We start from the raw sequence: 21,732 nt of genomic DNA, 5'->3' as shown, positions 1-21,732 counted from the left end.
CACTGGGACCCTGTTCTCCAGGGCCCCAGTGCTCATAAGTGTGCCTGACTGTGTTACCTGTGTAGTGACTAACTGTCTCACCGAGGCACTGCTAATCAGAACCTCAGTGGTTATGCTCTCTCTTTTCTTTCAAATTGTCACTAACAGGCTAGTGACCAATTTTACCAATTTACATTGGCTTTCTGGAACACCCTTATAATTCCCTAGTATATGGTACTGAGGTACCCAGGGTATTGGGGTTCCAGGAGATCCCTATGGGCTGCAGCATTTCTTTTGCCACCCATAGGGAGCTCTGACAATTCTTACACAGGCCTGCCACTGCAGCCTGAGTGAAATAACGTCCACGTTATTTCACAGCCATTTTACACTGCACTTAAGTAACTTATAAGTCACCTATATGTCTAACCTTTACCTGGTAAAGGTTAGGTGCAAAGTTACTAAGTGTGAGGGCACCCTGGCACTAGCCAAGGTGCCCCCACATTGTTCAGAGCCAATTCCCTGAACTTTGTGAGTGCGGGGACACCATTACACGCGTGCACTACATGTAGGTCACTACCTATATGTAGCTTCACAATGGTAACTCCGAATATGGCCATGTAACATGTCTAAGATCATGGAATGGCCCCCTCTATGCCATCCTGGCATTATTGGGACAATTCCATGATCCGGTGGTCTGTAGCACAGACCCTGGCACTGCCAAACTGCCTTTACTGGGGTTTCACTGCAGCTGCTGCTGCTGCCAACCCCTCAGACAGGTTTCTGCCCTCCTGGGGTCAAGCCAGGCTTGTCCCAGGATGGCAGAACAAAGGACTTCCTCTGAGAGAGGGTGTTACACCCTCTCCCTTTGGAAAATGGTGTGAAGGCAGGGGAGGAGTAGCCTGCCCCAGCCTCTGGAAATGCTTTCTTGGGCACAGATGTGCCCAATTCTGCATAAGCCAGTCTACACCGGTTCAGGGATCCCTTAGCCCCTGCTCTGGCGCGAAACTGGACAAAGGAAAGGGGAGTGACCACTCCCCTGACCTGCACCTCCCCTGGGAGGTGTCCAGAGCTCCTCCAGTGTGCTCCAGACCTCTGCCATCTTGGAAACAGAGGTGCTGCTGGCACACTGGACTGCTCTGAGAGCCAAGTGCCACCAGGTGACGTCAGAGACTCCTTGTGATAGGCTCCTTCAGGTGTTAGTAGCCTCTCCTCTCTCCTAGGTAGCCAAACCCTCTTTTATGGCTATTTAGGGTCTCTGTCTCTGGGGAAACTTCAGATAACGAATGCAAGAGCTCATCCGAGTTCCTCTGCATCTCTCTCTTCACCTTCTGATAAGGAATCGACTGCTGACCGCGCTGGAAGCCTGCAAACCTGCAACATAGTAGCAAAGACGACTACTGCAACTCTGTAACGCTGATCCTGCCGCCTTCTCGACTGTTTTCCTGCTTGTGCATTCTGTGGGGGTAGTCTGCCTCCTCTCTGCACCAGAAGCTCCGAAGAAATCTCCCGTGGGTCGACGGAATCTTCCACCTGCAACCGCAGGCACCAAAAAGCTGCATTACCGGTCCCTTGGGTCTCCTCTCAGCACGACGAGCGAGGTCCCTTGAATCCAGCAACTCTGTCCAAGAGACTGCCACAGTCCAGTGACTCTTCAGTCCAAGTTTGGTGGAGGTAAGTCCTTGCCTCCCCACTCCAGACTGCATTGTTGGTAACCGCGACTTTTGTAGCTACTCCGGCTTCCGTGCACTTCCGGCGGAAATCCTTTGTGCACAGTGTAGGAAAGTACCATCTTGCCTGGCATGTTACCCCCATTTTTCACTGTATATATGTTGTTTTAGTTGTATGTGTCACTGGGACCCTGTTCTCCAGGGCCCCAGTGCTCATAAGTGTGCCTGAATGTGTCACCTGTGTAGTGACTAACTGTCTCACTGAAGCTCTGCTAATCAGAACCTCAGAGGTTATGCTCTCTCATTTCTTTCAAATTGTCACTAACAGGCTAGTGACCAATTTAACCAATTTACATTGGCTTACTGGAACACCCTTATAATTCCCTAGTATATGGTACTGAGGTACCCAGGGTATTGGGATTCCAGGAGATCCCTATGGGCTGCAGCATTTCTTTTGCCACCCATAGGGAGCTCTGACAATTCTTACACAGGCCTGCAACTGCAGCCTGAGTGAAATAACGTCCACGTTATTTCACAGCCATTTTACACTGCACTTAAGTAACTTATAAGTCACCTATATGTCTAACCTTTACTTGGTAAAGGTTAGGGGCAAAGTTACTTAGTGTGAGGGCACCCTGGCACTAGCCAAGGTGCCCCCACATTGTTCAGGGCCAATTCCCTGAACTTTGTGAGTGCGGGGACACCATTACACGCGTGCACTACATATAGGTCACTACCTATATGTAGCTTCACAATGGTAACTCCGAATATGGCCATGTAACATGTCTAAGATCATGGAATTGCCCCCTCTTTGCCATCCTGGCATTATTGGGACAATTCCATGATCCCAGTGGTCTGTAGCACAGACCCTGGAACTGCCAAGCTGCCTTTCCTGGGGATTCACTGCAGCTGCTGCTGCTGCCAACCCCTCAGACAGGTTTCTGCCCCCCTGGGGTCAAGCCAGGCTTGTCCCAGGATGGCAGAACAAAGGACTTCCTCTGAGAGAGGGTGTTACACCCTCTCCCTTTGGAAAATGGTGTGAAGGCAGGGGAGGAGTAGCCTCCCCCAGCCTCTGGAAATGCTTTCTTGGGCACAGATGTGCCCAATTCTGCATAAGCCAGTCTACACCGGTTCAGGGACCCCTTAGCACCTGCTCTGGCGCGAAACTGGACAAAGGAAAGGGGAGTGACCACTCCCCTGACCTGCACCTCCCCTGGGAGGTGCCCAGAGCTCCTCCAGTGTGCTCCAGACCTCTGCCATCTTGGAAACAGAGGTGCTGCTGGCACACTGGACTGCTCTGAGTTGCCAGGGCCAGCAGGTGACGTCAGAGACTCCTTCTGATAGGCTCCTTCAGGTGTTGCTAGCCTATCTTCTCTCCTAAGTAGCCAAACCCTCTTTTCTGGCTATTTAGGGTCTCTTCTTTGGGGATTTCCTTAGATAACGAATGCAAGAGCTCATCAGAGTTCCTCTGCATCTCTCTCTTCACCTTCTGCCAAGGAATCGACTGCTGACCGCGCTGGAAGCCTGCAAAACTGCAACAAAGTAGCAAAGACGACTACTGCAACTCTGTAACGCTCATCCTGCCGCCTTCTCAACTGTTTTCCTGGTGGTGCATGCTGTGGGGGTAGTCTGCCTCCTCTCTGCACTAGAAGCTCCGAAGAAATCTCCTGTGGGTCGACGGAATCTTCGCCCTGCAACCGCAGGCACCAAAGAACTGCATTACCGGTACTCTGGGTCTCCTCTCAGCACGACGAGCGAGGTCCCTTGATTCCAGCAACTCTGTCCAAGTGACTCCCACAGTCCAGTGACTCTTCAGTCCATGTTTGGTGGAGGTAAGTCCTTGCCTCTCCACGCCAGACTGCTTTGCTGGGAACCGCGTCTTTTGCAGCTACTCCGGCTTCCGTGCACTTCCGGCGGAAATCCTTTGTGCACAGTGTAGGAAAGTACCATCTTGCCTGGCATGTTACCCCCATTTTTCACTGTATATATGTTGTTTTAGTTGTATGTGTCACTGGGACCCTGGTAACCCAGGGCCCCAGTGCTCATAAGTGTGCCTGAATGTGTTAACTGTGTAGTGACTAACTGTCTCACTGAGGCTCTGCTAATGAGAACCTCAGAGGTTATGCTCTCTCATTTCTTTCCAAATTGTCACTAACAGGCTAGTGACCATTTTTACCAATTTACATTGGCTTACTGGAACACCCTTATAATTCCCTAGTATATGGTACTGAGGTACCCAGGGTATTGGGGTTCCAAGAGATCCCTATGGGCTGCAGCATTTCTTTTGCCACCCATAGGGAGCTCTGACAATTCTTACACAGGCCTGCCACTGCAGCCTGAGTGAAATAACGTCCACGTTATTTCACAGCCATTTTTCACTGCACTTAAGTAACGTATAAGTCACCTATATGTCTAACCTTTACCTGGTAAAGGTTAGGTGCAAAGTTACTTAGTGTGAGGGCACCCTGGCACTAGCCAAGGTGCCCCCACATTGTTCAGAGCCAATTCCCTGAACTTTGTGAGTGCGGGGACACCATTACACGCGTGCACTACATACAGGTCACTACCTATATGTAGCTTCACAATGGTAACTCCGAATATGGCCATGTAACATGTCTATGATCATGGAATTGCCCCCTCTATACCATCCTGGCATAGTTGGCACAATCCCATGATCCCAGTGGTCTGTAGCACAGACCCTGGTACTGCCAAACTGCCCTTCCTGGGGTTTCACTGCAGCTGCTGCTGCTGCCAACCCCTCAGACAGGCATCTGCCCTCCTGGGGTCCAGCCAGGCCTGGCCCAGGATGGCAGAACAAAGAACTTCCTCTGAGAGAGGGTGTGACACCCTCTCCCTTTGGAAAATGGTGTGAAGGCAGGGGAGGAGTAGCCTCCCCCAGCCTCTGGAAATGCTTTCTTGGGCACAGATGTGCCCAATTCTGCATAAGCCAGTCTACACCGGTTCAGGGACCCCTTAGCCCCTGCTCTGGCGCGAAACTGGACAAAGGAAAGGGGAGTGGCCACTCCCCTGACCTGCACCTCCCCTGGGAGGTGTCCAGAGCTCCTCCAGTGTGCTCCAGACCTCTGCCATCTTGGAAACAGAGGTGCTGCTGGCACACTGGACTGCTCTGAGTGGCCAGTGCCACCAGGTGACGTCAGAGACTCCTTGTGATAGGCTCCTTCAGGTGTTGCTAGCCTATCCTCTCTCCTAAGTAGCCAAACCCTCTTTTCTGGCTATTTAGGGTCTCTGTCTCTTGGGATTCCTCAGATAACGAATGCAAGAGCTCATCCGAGTTCCTCTGCATCTCTCTCATCACCTTCTGATAAGGAATCGACTGCTGACCGCGCTGGAAGCCTGCAAACCTGCAACATAGTAGCAAAGACGACTACTGCAACTCTGTAACGCTGATCCTGCCGCCTTCTCGACTGTTTTCCTGCTTGTGCATGCTGTGGGGGTAGCCTGCCTCCTCTCTGCACCAGAAGCTCCGAAGAAATCTCCCGTGGGTCGACGGAATCTTCCCCCTGCAACCGCAGGCACCAAAAAGCTGCATTACCGGTCCCTTGGTTCTCCTCTCAGCACGACGAGCGAGGTCCCTCGAATCCAGCGACTCTGTCCAAGTGACCCCCACAGTCCAGTGACTCTTCAGTCCAAGTTTGGTGGAGGTAAGTCCTTGCCTCACCTCGCTGGGCTGCATTGCTGGGAACCGCGACTTTGCAGCTACTCCGGCCCCTGTGCACTTCCGGCGGAAATCCTTTGTGCACAGCCAAGCCTGGGACACGGCACTCTAACCTGCATTGCACGACTTTCTAAGTTGGTCTCCGGCGACGTGGGACTCCTTTGTGCAACTTCGGCGAGCACCGTTTCACACATCCTTGTAGTGCCTGTTTCTGGCACTTCTCCGGGTGCTACCGACTTTAGAGAGGGCTCCTTTTCTTGCTCGACGTCCCCTCTCTCTGCTGGTCCAACTTGCGACCTCCTGCTCCCTCCTGGGCCTCAGAAGCGTCCAAAAACGCTAACCGCATGATTTGCAGCTAGCAAGGCTTGTTGGCATTCTTTCGGCGGTAAAACACTTCTGCACGACTCTCCACGGCGAGCGGGATCCGTCCACCAAAGGGGAAGTCTCTAGCCCTTTTCGTTCCTGCAGAAAACTCAGCTTCTTCTGTCCAGTAGAAGCTTCTTTGTACCCGCAGCTGGCATTTCCTGGGCATCTGCCCATCTCCGACTTGCTTGTGACTTTTGGACTTGGTCCCCTTGTTCCACAGGTACCCTAGATTGGAAATCCACAGTTGTTGCATTGTTGGTTTGTGTCTTTCCTGCATTATTCCTCTAACACGACTTCTTTGTCCTTAGGGGAACTTTAGTGCACTTTGCACTCACTTTTCAGGGTCTTGGGGAGGGTTATTTTTCTAACTCTCACTATTTTCTAATAGTCCCAGCGACCCTCTACAAGGTCACATAGGTTTGGGGTCCATTCGTGGTTCGCATTCCACTTCTGGAGTATATGGTTTGTGTTGACCCTATCCCTATGTTTCCCCATTGCATCCTATTGTAACTATACATTGTTTGCACTGTTTTCTAAGACTATACTGCATATTTTTGCTATTGTGTATATATATCTTGTGTATATTTCCTATCCTCTCACTGAGGGTACACTCTAAGATACTTTGGCATATTGTCATAAAAATAAAGTACCTTTATTTTTAGTATAACTGTGTATTGTGTTTTCTTATGATATTGTGCATATGACACTAAGTGGTACTGTAGTAGCTTCACACGTCTCCTAGTTCAGCCTAAGCTGCTCTGCTAAGCTACCATTATCTATCAGCCTAAGCTGCTAGACACCCTATACACTAATAAGGGATAACTGGGCCTGGTGCAAGGTGCAAGTACCCCTTGGTACTCACTACAAGCCAGTCCCGCCTCCTACAGCAGGCCTCAATATCAAGGCTTCAAAGTGCCAGATAGGGCAGGGAAAGGTGGTTTATCTGGGACACCTGGTTGGTGGAGAAAAGATTGCACCACTTCAGGGGAAAATCCAAACAATTATTGATTGGGTTCCCCCTACTACTCAGAATCAGGTGAGAGCCTTTTTAGGCCTCACTGGGTACTACAGGAGTTTCTTTAAGAACTATGGTTCCATTGCAGCCCCTCTTAATGACCTCACATCCAAGAAAATGCCTAAAAAGGTATTATGGACAGCAAACTGTCAGAAAGCTTTTGAGGAGCTGAAGCAGGCCATGTGCTCTGCACCTGTCCTCAAAAGCCCTTGTTACTCTAAAAAATTCTATGTCCAAACTGATTCATCTGAATTAGGAGTAGGGGCAGTCCTATCACAACTTAATTCTGAGGGCCAGGATCAACCTGTTGCTTTTATTAGTAGGAGGTTGACCCCTAGAGAAAAGCGTTGGTCTGCCATTGAGAGGGAGGCCTTTGCTGTGGTCTGGGCACTGAAGAAGTTGAGGCCATACCTGTTTGGCACTCACTTCATTGTTCAGACAGACAACAAACCTCTACTTTGGCTAAAACAAATGAAAGGTGAAAATCCAAAATTGTTGAGGTGGTCCATATCCCTACAGGGAATGGACTATATAGTGGAACATAGACCTGGGAGTACCCACTCCAATGCAGATGGACTCTCCATATATTTCCACCTAGACAATGAAGACCCATCAGGGAATGACTAGTCTTATTGTCCTTCGTTTTGGGGGGGGGGGGGTGTGTAGGAAAGTACCATCTTGCCTGGCATGTAACCCCCATTGTTCACTGTATATATGTTGTTTTAGTTGTATGTGTCACTGGGACCCTGCCAGCCAGGGCCCCAGTGCTCATAAGTGTGCCTGACTGTTTTACCTGTGTTATGACTAACTGTCTCACTGAGGCTCTGCTATCCAGAACCTCAGTGGTTATGCTCTCTCATTTCTTTCAAATTGTCACTAACAGGCTAGTGACCAATTTTACCAATTTACATTGGCTTACTGGAACACCCTTATAATTCCCTAGTATATGGTACTGAGGTACCCAGGGTATTGGGGTTCCAGGAGATCCCTATGGGCTGCAGCATTTCTTTTGCCTCCCATAGGGAGCTCTGACAATTCTTACACAGGCCTGCCACTGCAGCCTGAGTGAAATAACGTCCACGTTATTTCACAGCCATTTTACACTGCACTTAAGTAACTTATAAGTCACCTATATGTCTAACCCTTACCTGGTAAAGGTTAAATGCAAAGTTACTTAGTGAGGGCACCCTGGCACTAGCCAAGGTGCCCCCACATTGTTCAGGGCCAGTTCCCCGGACTTTGTGAGTGCGGGGACACCATTACACGTGTGCACTACATATAGGTCACTACCTATATGTAGCTTCACAATGGTAACTCCGAATATGGCCATGTAACATGTCTAAGATCATGGAATTGCCCCCTCTATGCCATCCTGGCATAGTTGGCACAATCCCATGATCCCAGTGGTCTGTAGCACAGACCCTGGTACTGCCAAACTGCCTTTCCTGGGGTTTCACTGCAGCTGCTGCTGCCAACCCCTCAGACAGGTTTCTGCCCTCCTGGGGTCCAGCCAGGCTTGTCCCAGGATGGCAGAACAAAGGACTTCCTCTGAGAGAGGGTGTTACACCCTCTCCCTTTGGAAAATGGTGTGAAGGCAGGGGAGGAGTAGCCTCCCCCAGCCTCTGGAAATGCTTTCATGGGCACATTTGATGCCCTTTCCTGCATAAGCCAGTCTACACCAGTTCAGGGACCCCTTAGCCCTGCTCTGGCGCGAAACTGGACAAAGGAAAGGGGAGTGACCACTCCCCTGACCTGCACCTCCCCTGGGAGGTGCCCAGAGCTCCTCCAGTGTGCTCCAGACCTCTGCCATCTTGGAAACAGAGGTGCTGCTGGCACACTGGACTGCTCTGAGTGGCCAGGGCCAGCAGGTGACGTCAGAGACTCCTTCTGATAGGCTCCTTCAGGTGTTGCTAGCCTATCCTCTCTTCTAAGTAGCCAAACCCTCTTTTCTAGCTATTTAGGGTCTCTGCTTTGGGGAATTCCTTAGATAACGAATGCAAGAGCTCATCAGAGTTCCTCTGCATCTCTCTCTTCACCTTCTGCCAAGGAATCGACTGCTGACCGCGCTGGAAGCCTGCAAAATTGCAACAAAGTAGCGAAGACGACTACTGCAACTCTGTAACGCTGATCCTGTCGCCTTCTCGACTGTTTTCCTGGTGGTGTATGCTATGGGGGTAGTCTGCCTCCTCTCTGCACTAGAAGCTCCAAAGAAATCTCCCGTAGGTCGACGGAATCTTCCCCCTGCTACCGCAGGCACCAAAGAACTGCATCACTGTTCCCCTGGGTCTCCTCTCAGCACGACGAGCGAGGTCCCTTAAATCCAGCAACTCTGTCCAAGTGACTCCCACAGTCCAGTGACTCTTCAGTCCAAGTTTGGTGGAGGTAAGTCCTTGCCTCCCCACGCCAGACTGCATTGCAGGGAACCGCGTCTTTTGCAGCTACTCCGGCCTGTGTGCACTTCCGGTGGAAATCCGTTGTGCACAGCCAAGCCTGGGTCCACGGCACTCTAACCTGCATTGCACGACTTTCTAAGTTGTCCTCCGGCGGCGTGGGTCTCCTTTGTGCAACTTCGGGTGAGCACCATTTCACTCCTCTTCGTAGTGCCTGTTTTGGCACTTCTTCGGGTGCTGCCTGCTTTTGAGAGGACTCTTTGTCTTGATGGGCGATCCCTATGTCCCCTGACTCAATTGGCGACATCCTGGTCCCTCCTGGGCCACAGCAGCATCCAAAAACCCTAACCGCACAATTTGCAGCTAGCAAGGCTTGTTGGCAGACTTTCAGCGGGAAAACACTTCTGCACGACTCTTCACGATGTGCGACATCCATCCTCCAAAGGGCAAGTTTCTAGCCCTTGTCGTTGCTGCAGAATCCTTAGCTTCTACTGCCTTGTAGCAGCTTCTTTGCACCCACAGCTGGCATTTCCTGGGCATCTGCCCATCTCTGACTTGCTTGTGACTTTTGGACTTGGTCCCCTTGTTCCACAGGTACCCTCATTTGGAAATCCATTGTTGTTGCATTGCTGGTTTGTGTCTTTCCTGCAGAATTCCCCTATCACGTCTTCTATGTCCTTTGAGGAACTTTAGTGCACTTTGCACTCACTTTTCTGGGTCTGGGGGTGGGCTATTTTTCTAACCCTCACTGTTTTCTTACAGTCCCAGCAACCCTCTACAAGGTCACATAGGTTTGGGGTCCATTCGTGGTTCGCATTCCACTTTTGGAGTATATGGTTTGTGTTGCCCCTATCCCTATGTATCCCCATTGCATCCTATAGTAAGTATTCATTGTTTGCACTGTTTTCAAAGACTATACTGCATATTTTTGGTATTGTGTACATATATCTTGTGTATATTTGCTATCCTCATACTGAGGCTACTCACTGAGATACTTTGGCATATTGTCATAAAAATAAAGTACCTTTATTTTTAGTATATCCGTGTATTGTGTTTTTTTATGATATTGTGCAAGTGACACTAGTGGTATTGTAGGAGCTTCACTCGTCTCCTAGTTCAGCCTAAGCTGCTCTGCTAAGCTACCATTATCTATCAGCCTAAGCTGCTAGACACCCTATACACTAATGAGGGATACCTGGGCCTGGTGCAAGGTGTAAGTATCCCTTGGTACTCACTACAAGCCAGTCCAGCCTCCTACAGAGGTCCTCTAACACTTGTTAAGGAGGGTTGGGAACAACCTTTAAAAGCTCCAAAACAAGACATAGTGGACAATGTACTTGGCCTAAGATCTAGGATGGCTGAGTACATGAAAAAGGCCAGTAAAAACCTTCAGGCCAGTCAAGAGCTCCAATAGCAATGGCATGACCAGAAGGCTGTTTTGGTTCAGTACCAACCAGGGCAGAAAGTGTGGGTCTTGGAGCCTGTGGTCCCAAGAGCAATCCAAGACAAATGGAGTGGACCCCACATAATTGTTGATAAGAAGGGTGAAGTCACCTACTTAGTTGACATAGGCACTGCCAGGAGTCCCCTTAGGGTGCTCCATGTCAATCGCCTGAAACCCTACTATGACAGGGCTGATCTCACCCTGCTCATGGCAACAGATGAGGGACAGGAAGAAGAGAGTGACCCTCTCCCTGATCTTTTCTCTTCCACAGAACAGGATGCTCTAGTGGAAGATGTAGTACTGGCAGATTGTCTTACTGCTGAGCAGAAAGACCACTGCATAAATCTCCTGGGTCAGTTTTCTGAACTATTCTCTACTGTGCCAGGCACCACTTCTTGGTGTGAGCACACTATAGATACTGGAGACAGCTTGCCTGTGAAAAGTAAGATCTATAGGCAGCCTGACCATATCAGAGACTGCATAAAGCAAGCGGTGCAGAAAATGCTTGAACTGGGAGTGGTTGAGCACTCTGAAAGTCCATGGGCCTCTCCTGTGGTACTTGTACCAACACCTCATTCCAAAGATGGTAAAAGGGAAATGAGATTTTGTGTTGACTACAGAGGTCTCAACCAGGTAACCAAAACTGATGCTCACCCTATACCCAGGGCAGATGAGCTAATAGATACACTGGCGTCTGCCAAGTATCTAAGAACTTTTGATTTGACTGCAGGGTATTGGCAGATCAAGTTATCAGAAGATGCAAAAGGAAACACTGCATTTTCAACCATTGGAGGCCATTACCAATTCACAGTAATGCCTTTTGGATTGAAAAATGCACCTGCCACTTTTCAGAGGTTGGTGAACACAGTCCAGTACTGCAAGGGCTGGAAGCTTTTAGTGCAGCATATTTAGATGATATAGCTGTCTTTAGCTCCAGCTGGGATGATCACCTGGTCCACCTATGGAAAGTTTTGGAGGCCCTGCAAACGGCAGGCCTCACAATCAAGGCTTAAAAGTGCCAGATAGAGCAGGGGAAAGTGGTTTATTTGGGACACCTGGTAGGTGGAGAACAGATTGCACCACTTCAGGGGAAAATCCAAACTATTATAGATTGGGTTCCCCCTACAACTCAGACTCAGGTGAGAGCATTTTTAGGCCTCACTGAGTACTACAGGAGGTTCATAAAGAACTATGGCTCCATTGCAGCCCCTCTTAATGACCTCACACCTAAGAAAATGCCTAAGAAGGTGTTATGGACAGCAAACTGTCAGAAAGCTTTTGAGGAGCTGAAGCAGGCCATGTGCTCTGCACCTGTCCTGAAAACCCCTTGTTACTCCAAAAAATTCATTGTCCAAACTGATGCATCTGAATTAGGGGTAGGGGCAGTCTTATCACAACTTAATTCTGAGGGCCAGAATCAACCTGTTGGTTTTATCAGCAGGAGGTTGACCCCTAGAGAAAAGCGTTGGTCTGCCATAGAGAGGGAGGCCTTTGCTGTGGTCTGGGCACTGAAGAAGTTGAGGCCATACCTGTTTGGCACTCACTTCATTGTCCAGACAGACCACAAACCTCTACTTTGGCTAAAACAAATGAAAGGTGAAAACCCTAAATTATTGAGGTGGTCCATATCTCTACAGAGGATGGACTATACAGTGGAACATAGACCTGGGAGTACCCACTCCAATGCAGATGGACTCTCCAGATATTTCCACTTAGACAATGAAGACTCATCAGGTCATGGCTAGTCTTATTGTCCTTCATTTGGGGGGGGGGGGTTGTGTAGGAAAGTACCTTCTTGCCTGGCATGTTACCCCCATATTTCACTGTATATATGTTGTTTTAGTTGTATATGTCACTGGGAGCCTGCCAGCCAGGGCCCCAGTGCTCATAAGTGTGCCCTGTATCTGTTACCTGTGTTATGACTAACTGTCTCACTGAGGCTCTGCTATCCAGAACCTCAGTGGTTATGCTCTCTCATGTCTTTCCAAATTGTCACTAACAGGCTAGTGACCAATTTCACCAATTCATATTGGCATACTGGAACACCCTTATAATTCCCTAGTATATGGTACTGAGGTACCCAGGGTATTGGGGTTCCAGGAGATCCCTATGGGCTGCAGCATTTCTTTTGCCATCCATAGGGAGCTCTGACCATTCTTACACAGGCCTGCCACTGCAGCCTGAGTGAAATAACGTCCACGTTATTTCACAGCTGTGAGAAAGTAGCCTCTTTCTAGCCTTGTTACCCCCATTTTTGGCCTGTTTGTGAGTGTATGTCAGGGTGTTTTCACTGTCTCACTGGGATCCTGCTAGCCAGGGCCCAGTGCTCATGGTAAAAACCCTATGTTTTCAGTATGTTTGTTTTGTGTCACTGGGACCCTGCTAGTCAGGACCCCAAAGCTCATAAGTTTGTGGCCTATATGTATGTGTTCCCTGTGTGGTGCCTAACTGTCTCACTGAGGCTCTGCTAACCAGAACAAACAGTGGTTATGCTCTCTCATTTCTTTCAAATTGTCACGAACAGGCTAGTGACCAATTTTACCAATTTACATTGGCTTACTGGAACACCCTTATAATTCCTTAGTATATGGTACTGAGGTACCCAGGGTATTGGGGTTCCAGGAGATCCCTATGGGCTGCAGCATTTCTTTTGCCACCCATAGGGAGCTCTGACAATTCTTACACAGGCCTGCCACTGCAGCCTGAGTGAAATAACGTCCACGTTATTTCACAGCCATTTTACACTGCACTTAAGTAACTTATAAGTCACCTATATGTCTAACCCTTACCTGGTAAAGGTTAGGTGCAAAGTTACTTAGTGTGAGGGCACCCTGGCACTAGCCAAGGTGCCCCCACATTGTTCAGGGCCAATTCCCCGGACTTTGTGAGTGCGGGGACACCATTACACGCGTGCACTACATATAGGTCACTACCTATATGTAGCTTCACAATGGTAACTCCGAATATGGCCACGTAACATGTCTATGATCATGGAATTGCCCCCTCTATGCCATCCTGGCATAGTTGGCACAATCCCATGATCCCAGTGGTCTGTAGCACAGACCCTGGTACTGCCAAACTGCCTTTCCTGGGGTTTCACTGCAGCTGCTGCTGCTGCCAACCCCTCAGACAGGTTTCTGCCCCCCTGGGGTCAAGCCAGGCTTGTCCCAGGATGGCAGAACAAAGGACTTCCTCTGAGAAAGGGTGTTACACCCTCTCCCTTTGGAAAATGGTGTGAAGGCAGGGGAGGAGTAGCCTCCCCCAGCCTCTGGAAATGCTTTCTTGGGCACAGATGTGCCCAATTCTGCATAAGCCAGTCTACACCGGTTCAGGGACCCCTTAGCCCCTGCTCTGGCGCGAAACTGGACAAAGGAAAGGGGAGTGAGCACTCCCCTGACCTGCACCTCCCTTGGGAGGTGTCCAGAGCTCCTCCAGTGTGCTCCAGACCTCTGCCATCTTGGAAACAGAGGTGCTGCTGGCACACTGGACTGCTCTGAGTGGCCAGTGCCACCAGGTGACGTCAGAGACTCCTTCTGATAGGCTCCTTCAGGTGTTAGTAGCCTATCCTATCTCCTAGGTAGCCAAACCCTCTTTTCTGGCTATTTAGGGTCTCTGTCTCTGGGGAAACTTTAGATAATGAATGCAAGAGCTCATCCGAGTTCCTCTGCATCTCTCTCTTCACCTTCTGATAAGGAATCGACTGCTGACCGCGCTGGAAGCCTGCAAACCTGCAACATAGTAGCAAAGACGACTACTGCAACTCTGTAACGCTGATCCTGCCGCCTTCTCGACTGTTTTCCTGCTTGTGCATGCTGTGGGGGTAGTCTGCCTCCTCTCTGCACCATAAGCTCCAAAGAAATCTCCAGTGGGTCGACGGAATCTTCCCCCTGCAACCGCAGGCACCAAAAAGCTGCATTACCGGTCCCTTGGGTCTCCTCTCAGCACGACGAGCGAGGTCCCTTGAATCCAGCAACTCTGTCCAAGAGACTGCCACAGTCCAGTGACTCTTCAGTCCAAGTTTGGTGGAGGTAAGTCCTTGCCTCCCCACTCCAGACTGCATTGTTGGTAACCGCAACTTTTGCAACTTCTCCGGCCCCTGTGCACTTCCGGCGGAAATCCTTTGTGCACAGCCAAGCCTGGGTCCACGGCACTCTAACCTGCATTGCATGACTTTCTAAGTTGGTCTCCGGAGACGTGGGACTCCTTTGTGTAACTTCGGGTGAGCACTGTTTCACGCATCCTCGTAGTGCCTGTTTCTGGCACTTCTCCGGGAGCTACCTGCTGCTGAGAGGGCTCCTTGTCTTGCTCGACGTCCCTGTAGGAGGCTGGACTGGCTTGTAGTGAGTACCAAGGGGTACTTGCACCTTGCACCAGGCCCAGTTATCCCTTATTAGTGTATAGGGTGTCTAGCAGCTTAGGCTGATAGATAATGGTAGTTTAGCAGAGCAGCTTAGGCTGAACTAGGAGACGTGTGAAGCTACTACAGTACCACTTAGTGTCATATGCACAATATCATAAGAAAACACAATACACAGTTATACTAAAAATAAAGGTACTTTATTGTTATGACAATATGCCAAAGTATCTTAGAGTGTACCCTCAGTGAGAGGATAGGAAATATACACAATAGCAAAAATATGCAGTATAGTCTTAGAAAACAGTGCAAACAATGTATAGTTACAATAGGATGCAATGGGGAAACATAGGGATAGGGGCAACACAAACCATATACTCCAAAAGTGGAATGCGAACCACGAATGGACCCCAAACCTATGTGACCTTGTAGAGGGTCGCTGGGACTATTAGAAAATAGTGAGAGTTAGGAAAATAACCCTCCCCAAGACCCTGAAAAGTGAGTGCAAAGTGCACTAAAGTTCCCCTAAGGACAAAATAGTTGTGTTAGAGGAATAATGCAGGAAAGACACAAACCAGCAATGCAACAACTGTGGATTTCCAATCTAGGGTACCTGTGGAACAAGGGGACCAAGTCCAAAAGTCACAAGCAAGTCGGAGATGGGCAGATGCCCAGGAAATGCCAGCTGCGGGTGCAAAGAAGCTTCGACTGGACAGAAGAAGCTGAGGTTTCTGCAGGAACGAAAAGGGCTAGAGACTTCCCCTTTGGTGGACGGATCCAGCTTGCCTTGGAGAGTCGAGGAAAAGTGTTTTCCCGCCAGAAGGACGCCAACAAGCCTTGCTAGGCGCAAATCGTGCGTTTGGCGTTTTTGGACGCTGCTGGGGCCCAGAAGGGGCCAGGAGGTTGCAAATTGGACCTGAAGAGAGAGGGAACGTCGCGCAAGAAAAAGAGCCCTCACTGAAGCAGATAGCATCCGGAGAAGTGCCAGAAACAGGCACTACGAGGATGCGTGAAACGGTGCTCGCCGAAGTTGCACAAAGGAGTCCCACGTCGCCGGAGACCAACTTAGAAAGTCGTGCAATGCAGGTTAGAGTGCCGTGGACCAGGCTTGGCTGTGCACAAAGGATTTCCGCAGGAAGTGCACAGGGGCCGGAGTAGCTGCAAAGTCGCGGTTCCCAGCAATGCAGCCCAGCGAGGTGAGGCAAGGACTTACCTCCACTAAACTTGGACTGAAGAGTCACTGGACTGTGGGGGTCACTTGGACAGAGTCGCTGGATTCGAGGGACCTCGCTCGTCGTGCTGAGAGGAGACCCAAGGGACCGGTAATGCAGCTTTTTGGTGCCTGCGGTTGCAGGGGGAAGATTCCGTCGACCCACGGGAGATTTCTTCGGAGCTTCTGGTGCAGAGAGGAGGCAGGCTACCCCCACAGCATGCACAAGCAGGAAAACAGTCGAGAAGGCGGCAGGATCAGCGTTACAGAGTTGCAGTAGTCGTCTTTGCTACTATGTTGCAGGTTTGCAGGCTTCCAGCGCGGTCAGCGGTCGTTTCCTTATCAGAAGGTGAAGAGGGAGATGCAGAGGAACTCGGATGAGCTCTTGCATTCGTTATCTAAAGTTTCCCCAGAGACAGAGACCCTAAATAGCCAGAAAAGAGGGTTTGGCTACCTAGGAGAGAGGATAGGCTACTAACACCTGAAGGAGCCTATCAGCAGGAGTCTCTGACGTCACCTGGTGGCACTGGCCACTCAGAGCAGTCCAGTGTGCCAGCAGCACCTCAGTTTCCAAGATGGCAGAGGTCTGGAGCACACTGGAGGAGCTCTGGACACCTCCCAGGGGAGGTGCAGGTCAGGGGAGTGGTCACTCCCCTTTCCTTTGTCCAGTTTCGCGCCAGAGCAGGGGCTAAGGGGTCCCTGAACCGGTGTAGACTGGCTTATGCAGAATTGGGCACATCTGTGCCCAAGAAAGCATTTCCAGAGGCTGGGGGAGGCTACTCCTCCCCTGCCTTCACACCATTTTCCAAAGGGAGAGGGTGTCACACCCTCTCTCAGAGGAAGTTCTTTGTTCTGCCATCCTGGGCCAGGCCTGGCTGGACCCCAGGAGGGCAGATGCCTGTCTGAGGGGTTGGCAGCAGCAGCAGCTGCATTGAAACCCCAGAAAGGGCAGTTTGGCAGTACCAGGGTCTGTGCTACAGACCACTGGGATCATGGAATTGTACCAACAATGCCAGGATGGCATAGAGGGGGCAATTCCATGATCATAGACATGTTACATGGCCATATTCGGAGTTACCATGGTGAAGCTACATATAGGTAGTGACCTATATGTAGTGCACGCGTGTAATGGTGTCCCCGCACTCACAAAGTTCAGGGAATTGGCTCTGAACAATGTGGGGGCACCTTGGCTAGTGCCAGGGTGCCCTCACACTAAGTAACTTTGCACCTAACCTTTACCAGGTAAAGGTTAGACATATAGGTGACTTATAAGTTACTTAAGTGCAGTGTAAAATGGCTGTGAAATAACGTGGACGTTATTTCACTCAGGCTGCAGTGGCAGGCCTGTGTAAGAATTGTCAGAGCTCCCTATGGGTGGCAAAAGAAATGCTGCAGCCCATAGGGATCTCCTGGAACCCCAATACCCTGGGTACCTCAGTACCATATACTAGGGAATTATAAGGGTGTTCCAGTAAGCCAATGTAAATTGGTAAAAATGGTCACTAGCCTGTCAGTGACAATTTGGAAAGAAATGAGAGAGCATAACCACTGAGGTTCTGGTTAGCAGAGCCTCAGTGAGACAGTTAGGCACCACACAGCGAACATATACATGCACACCTATGAGCACTGGGGCCCTGTTTGACAGGGTCCCAGTGACACATTCATATAGGCCACAAACCTATGAGCACTGGGGTCCTGACCAGCAGGATCCCAGTGACACATAACAACCATACTGAAAACATAGGGCCTGATTACAACTTTGGAGGACGGTGTTAAACTGTCCCAAAAGTGGCGGATATACCACCTACCGTATTACGAGTCCATTATATCCTATGGAACTCGTAATACGGTAGGTGGTATATCCGTCACTTTTGGGACGGTTTAACACCGTCCTCCAAAGTTGTAATCAGGCCCATAGTGTTTTCACTATGAGCACTGAGGCCTGGCTATCAGGATCCCAGTGAGACAGTGAAAACAGTGACAAACACCCTGACATACACTCACAAACAGGCCAAAAGTGGGGGTAACAAGGCTAGAAAGAGGCTACCTTCTCACACAACCCCCCCCCAAACGAAGGACATTAAGGCTAACCTTGGCCAGTTGAGACTTTATTGTCTAAGTGGTGATAAGTAGAGAGTAGCTCTGCAATAGACTGGTTACTCCCTTTATCATCCACTATATGGTTACTTCCCTGTGGGGATGTAAACCACCCTGTTTGAAGTTTTTTAGCTAAGCAACAATGTGAAGATGTATTTTCAGAGTTTCTATCACTAAGTTTTAGTTTAGAGCAGTGGGAATTGTCCAGTGAACCTATTTGTAGTGATGGAAATGCCAGACAGGGATGCTGTCTCAGAAAAGCCATAGCTGGGCAAAAACTTTGTCCATCTGGCTGGAAGAGAGAACAGGGATGCTGTTTCTCTTGAGTTGGAGCAGGGCAGGGATGCTGTCCTATGAGCTCCACAATAGGGCAGGGATGCTGTCCTAAGTGTTGTGAGGTAGTGCAGGGTTTCTGCACTAAAGTTTCTCTGGGAGGGTTGGAGGGATGCTCCATGTTAACTAAAATGGTGCTGTTTTTCTCACCAATGTTAGTTATCCCACAGAGAGGTACTTCCACCTCAGGGAGTCCAGCTTTGCCAGCTGATGATTCCCTTGGAACAGGTGCCACCCCAGGAGAGGTTTCTCCCACCACAGGAATAGTATCCTGAATGGTAGGGTGGTTAGGGGATACTGTGATACCCTTTTTACCTGTTGATGGAGAGGGATCCTGAGTTTTCAGGCCTTCTCTCCTTTGCTTTTTCATTTCACTTGAAATGAGAGGGAACAATTCCTCAGGGATGCCCAGCATGGCTGCATGGGCATAAAACTCTACATCAGCCCAACCTGAGGCCTCTAGGTCATTACCTAAGAGACAGTCTACAGGTAAGCTAGGTGATACCACCACCTGCTTAGGGCCAGTAACTCCACCCCAACTAAACTGAATTATAGCTAAGGGAAGGAACTTAGTGGAGTTATGGACATCAATAATCTTATACTGTTGTCCAATGATGTGTTGTTCAGGAGGCACTAGGTTTTCAGTCACCAAAGTGAAACTGGCACCTGTGTCCCTGTAGGCCAAGGCCTCAACACCATTTATTGAAACTGTCTGCCTGTACTTATCCATTGTAAGGGGAAAAGCAGCCAGTGTGGCAAGGCCAATGCCACTAGGTGTGACAGAAACTGTCTTGGGACTGATTACATCAGTTTCCACTATGGACCCATAAGTGAACCCAACTACACCCTTTGCTTGACTGTTGCCAGCAGTCCCACCACTAGTACCACTACTGCTAGGGGCACTAGAGCTTGATGTATTAGTGGTGGTAGGCTCAGGGGGTTTACCTGGACAGGACTTATCCCCTGGCCTATGGCCTCTGTTTTTACACACAAAGCACCAAGGCTTTTTAATGTGTGCAGGTTGGGAAGAAGAGGAAGAATTTGTTTTATCCCCACCCTCTGAAGAGTGTTTAAGATTTGAAGTGGGATCTTTGGTTTTACCCTTATCCCCATGCTTATCTTGAGATTTTTCACCATCTTTCTTCTTATTGCCATCTTTGTCACCCCCTGTATGAACTTTTCTGTTCACCCTTGTTCTGACCCATTTGTCTGCCTTCTTTCCCAATTCTTGGGGAGAGGTCAGATCAGAGTCTACCAGGTACTGGTGCAACAAATCAGACACACAATTATTAAGTATATGCTTTCTCAGGATTGTGTTATACAGGCTTTCATAATCAGTAACTTTACTGCCATGTAACCACCCCTCCAAGGCCTTCACTGAATGGTCAATAAAATCAACCCAGTCTTGTGAAGACTCCTTTTTGGTCTCTCTGAACTTTATCCTGTACTGTTCAGTGGTTAAGCCATAACCATCCAGGAGTGCATTCTTAAGAACTTGGAAATTATTAGCATCATTTTCTTTCACAGTAAGGAGCCTATCCCTACCTTTTCCACTAAATGATAGCCATAGGATAGCAGCCCACTGCCTTTGAGGGACATCCTGTACAACACAGGCCCTCTCAAGTGCAGCAAACCACTTGTTAATGTCATCCCCCTCCTTATAAGGGGGAACTATCTTGTGCAGATTCCTGGAATCATGCTCTTTTGCAGGATGACTATGGGGAATACTGCTGCTGCCACCATGGGTATCTAAACCCAACTTCTGTCTTTCCTTCTCTAATTCAAAAGACTGTCTATCCAAATCCAGCTGTTGCTTTTTAAGCTTCAGTCTGGTTTGTTCCACCCTCAACTTATTGAGTTCCCTCTCTAACATTCTGTCATCAGTGTTGGTGGGAGGGACATTTCTAGAAACAGAGCTATGATGGGAATGAACAGAAGGAGACCTGTCCCTTACAGAAGCCAACTTAACAGCTTGGTTTACAGAAACATTACTACCAGTATGGTGAGAATAAATGCTTTTGCTATGATGTGAGACAACACTATTAATTTGGTGTGGCTCATCATCATTACCATCTATGCTAGATTGTCTAGTAATGGGCAGGCTAGGAAGTTTCTTTCCTGAATCTTTTCCTGGGTGAGTCCCTGAATCAGATTGGGAACTATTAGGTACTTTTTCAACAGATGGGGCACCTATGGCCTTATCCTGTTCTCTAAGCATGTTAAGTAACAGTTCCAAGGAAGGATTCTTCCCTACACTCAAACCTCTCTCTATACAGAGACTCCTTGCTCTTTTTCAGCTAAGGTTGTCATATGCAAGTTTGGACAGATCAACACTTTGGCCTGTGCCAGACATTTTTAGAGAGAGTTAAAGTGATAGAAAAAGAGAAAAAAGTTTTCAGAACTTTTTGGAAAGACAGAAAAAAACTTTTTAAACTTTTAAGAACTTTTTGAAAGTTTAGAGGTACTTTTCAGCACTTAGAAAAGAGTGAAAAGAGAAAATGCAAAACTTTTTGGCTATGTGTATATACACTGACCTTGTTTTGTATATTTTTCTCTTATGAAAAGTACAATGACAAGAGTGGTAAGTAGTCTCAAGCACTTATCCCACCACTGCACAACCAATGTAGGAGGCTGGACTGGCTTGTAGTGAGTACCAAGGGGTACTTGCACCTTGCACCAGGCCCAGTTATCCCTTATTAGTGTATAGGGTGTCTAGCAGCTTAGGCTGATAGATAATGGTAGCTTAGCAGAGCAGCTTAGGCTGAACTAGGAGACGTGTGAAGCTACTACAGTACCACTTAGTGTCATATGCACAATATCATAAGAAAACACAATACACAGTTATACTAAAAATAAAGGTACTTTATTTTTATGACAATATGCCAAAGTATCTTAGAGTGTACCCTCAGTGAGAGGATAGGAAATATACACAAGATATATATACACAATAGCAAAAATATGCAGTATAGTCTTAGAAAACAGTGCAAACAATGTATAGTTACAATAGGATGCAATGGGGAAACATAGGGATAGGGGCAACACAAACCATATACTCCAAAAGTGGAATGCGAACCACGAATGGACCCCAAACCTATGTGACCTTGTAGAGGGTCGCTGGGACTATTAGAAAATAGTGAGAGTTAGGAAAATAACCCTCCCCAAGACCCTGAAAAGTGAGTGCAAAGTGCACTAAAGTTCCCC

Source organism: Pleurodeles waltl, unplaced genomic scaffold (assembly GCF_031143425.1).
Source record: "Pleurodeles waltl isolate 20211129_DDA unplaced genomic scaffold, aPleWal1.hap1.20221129 scaffold_112, whole genome shotgun sequence".
Lineage (NCBI taxonomy): Eukaryota > Metazoa > Chordata > Amphibia > Caudata > Salamandridae > Pleurodeles > Pleurodeles waltl.
This window is presented reverse-complemented; position numbering follows the sequence as displayed.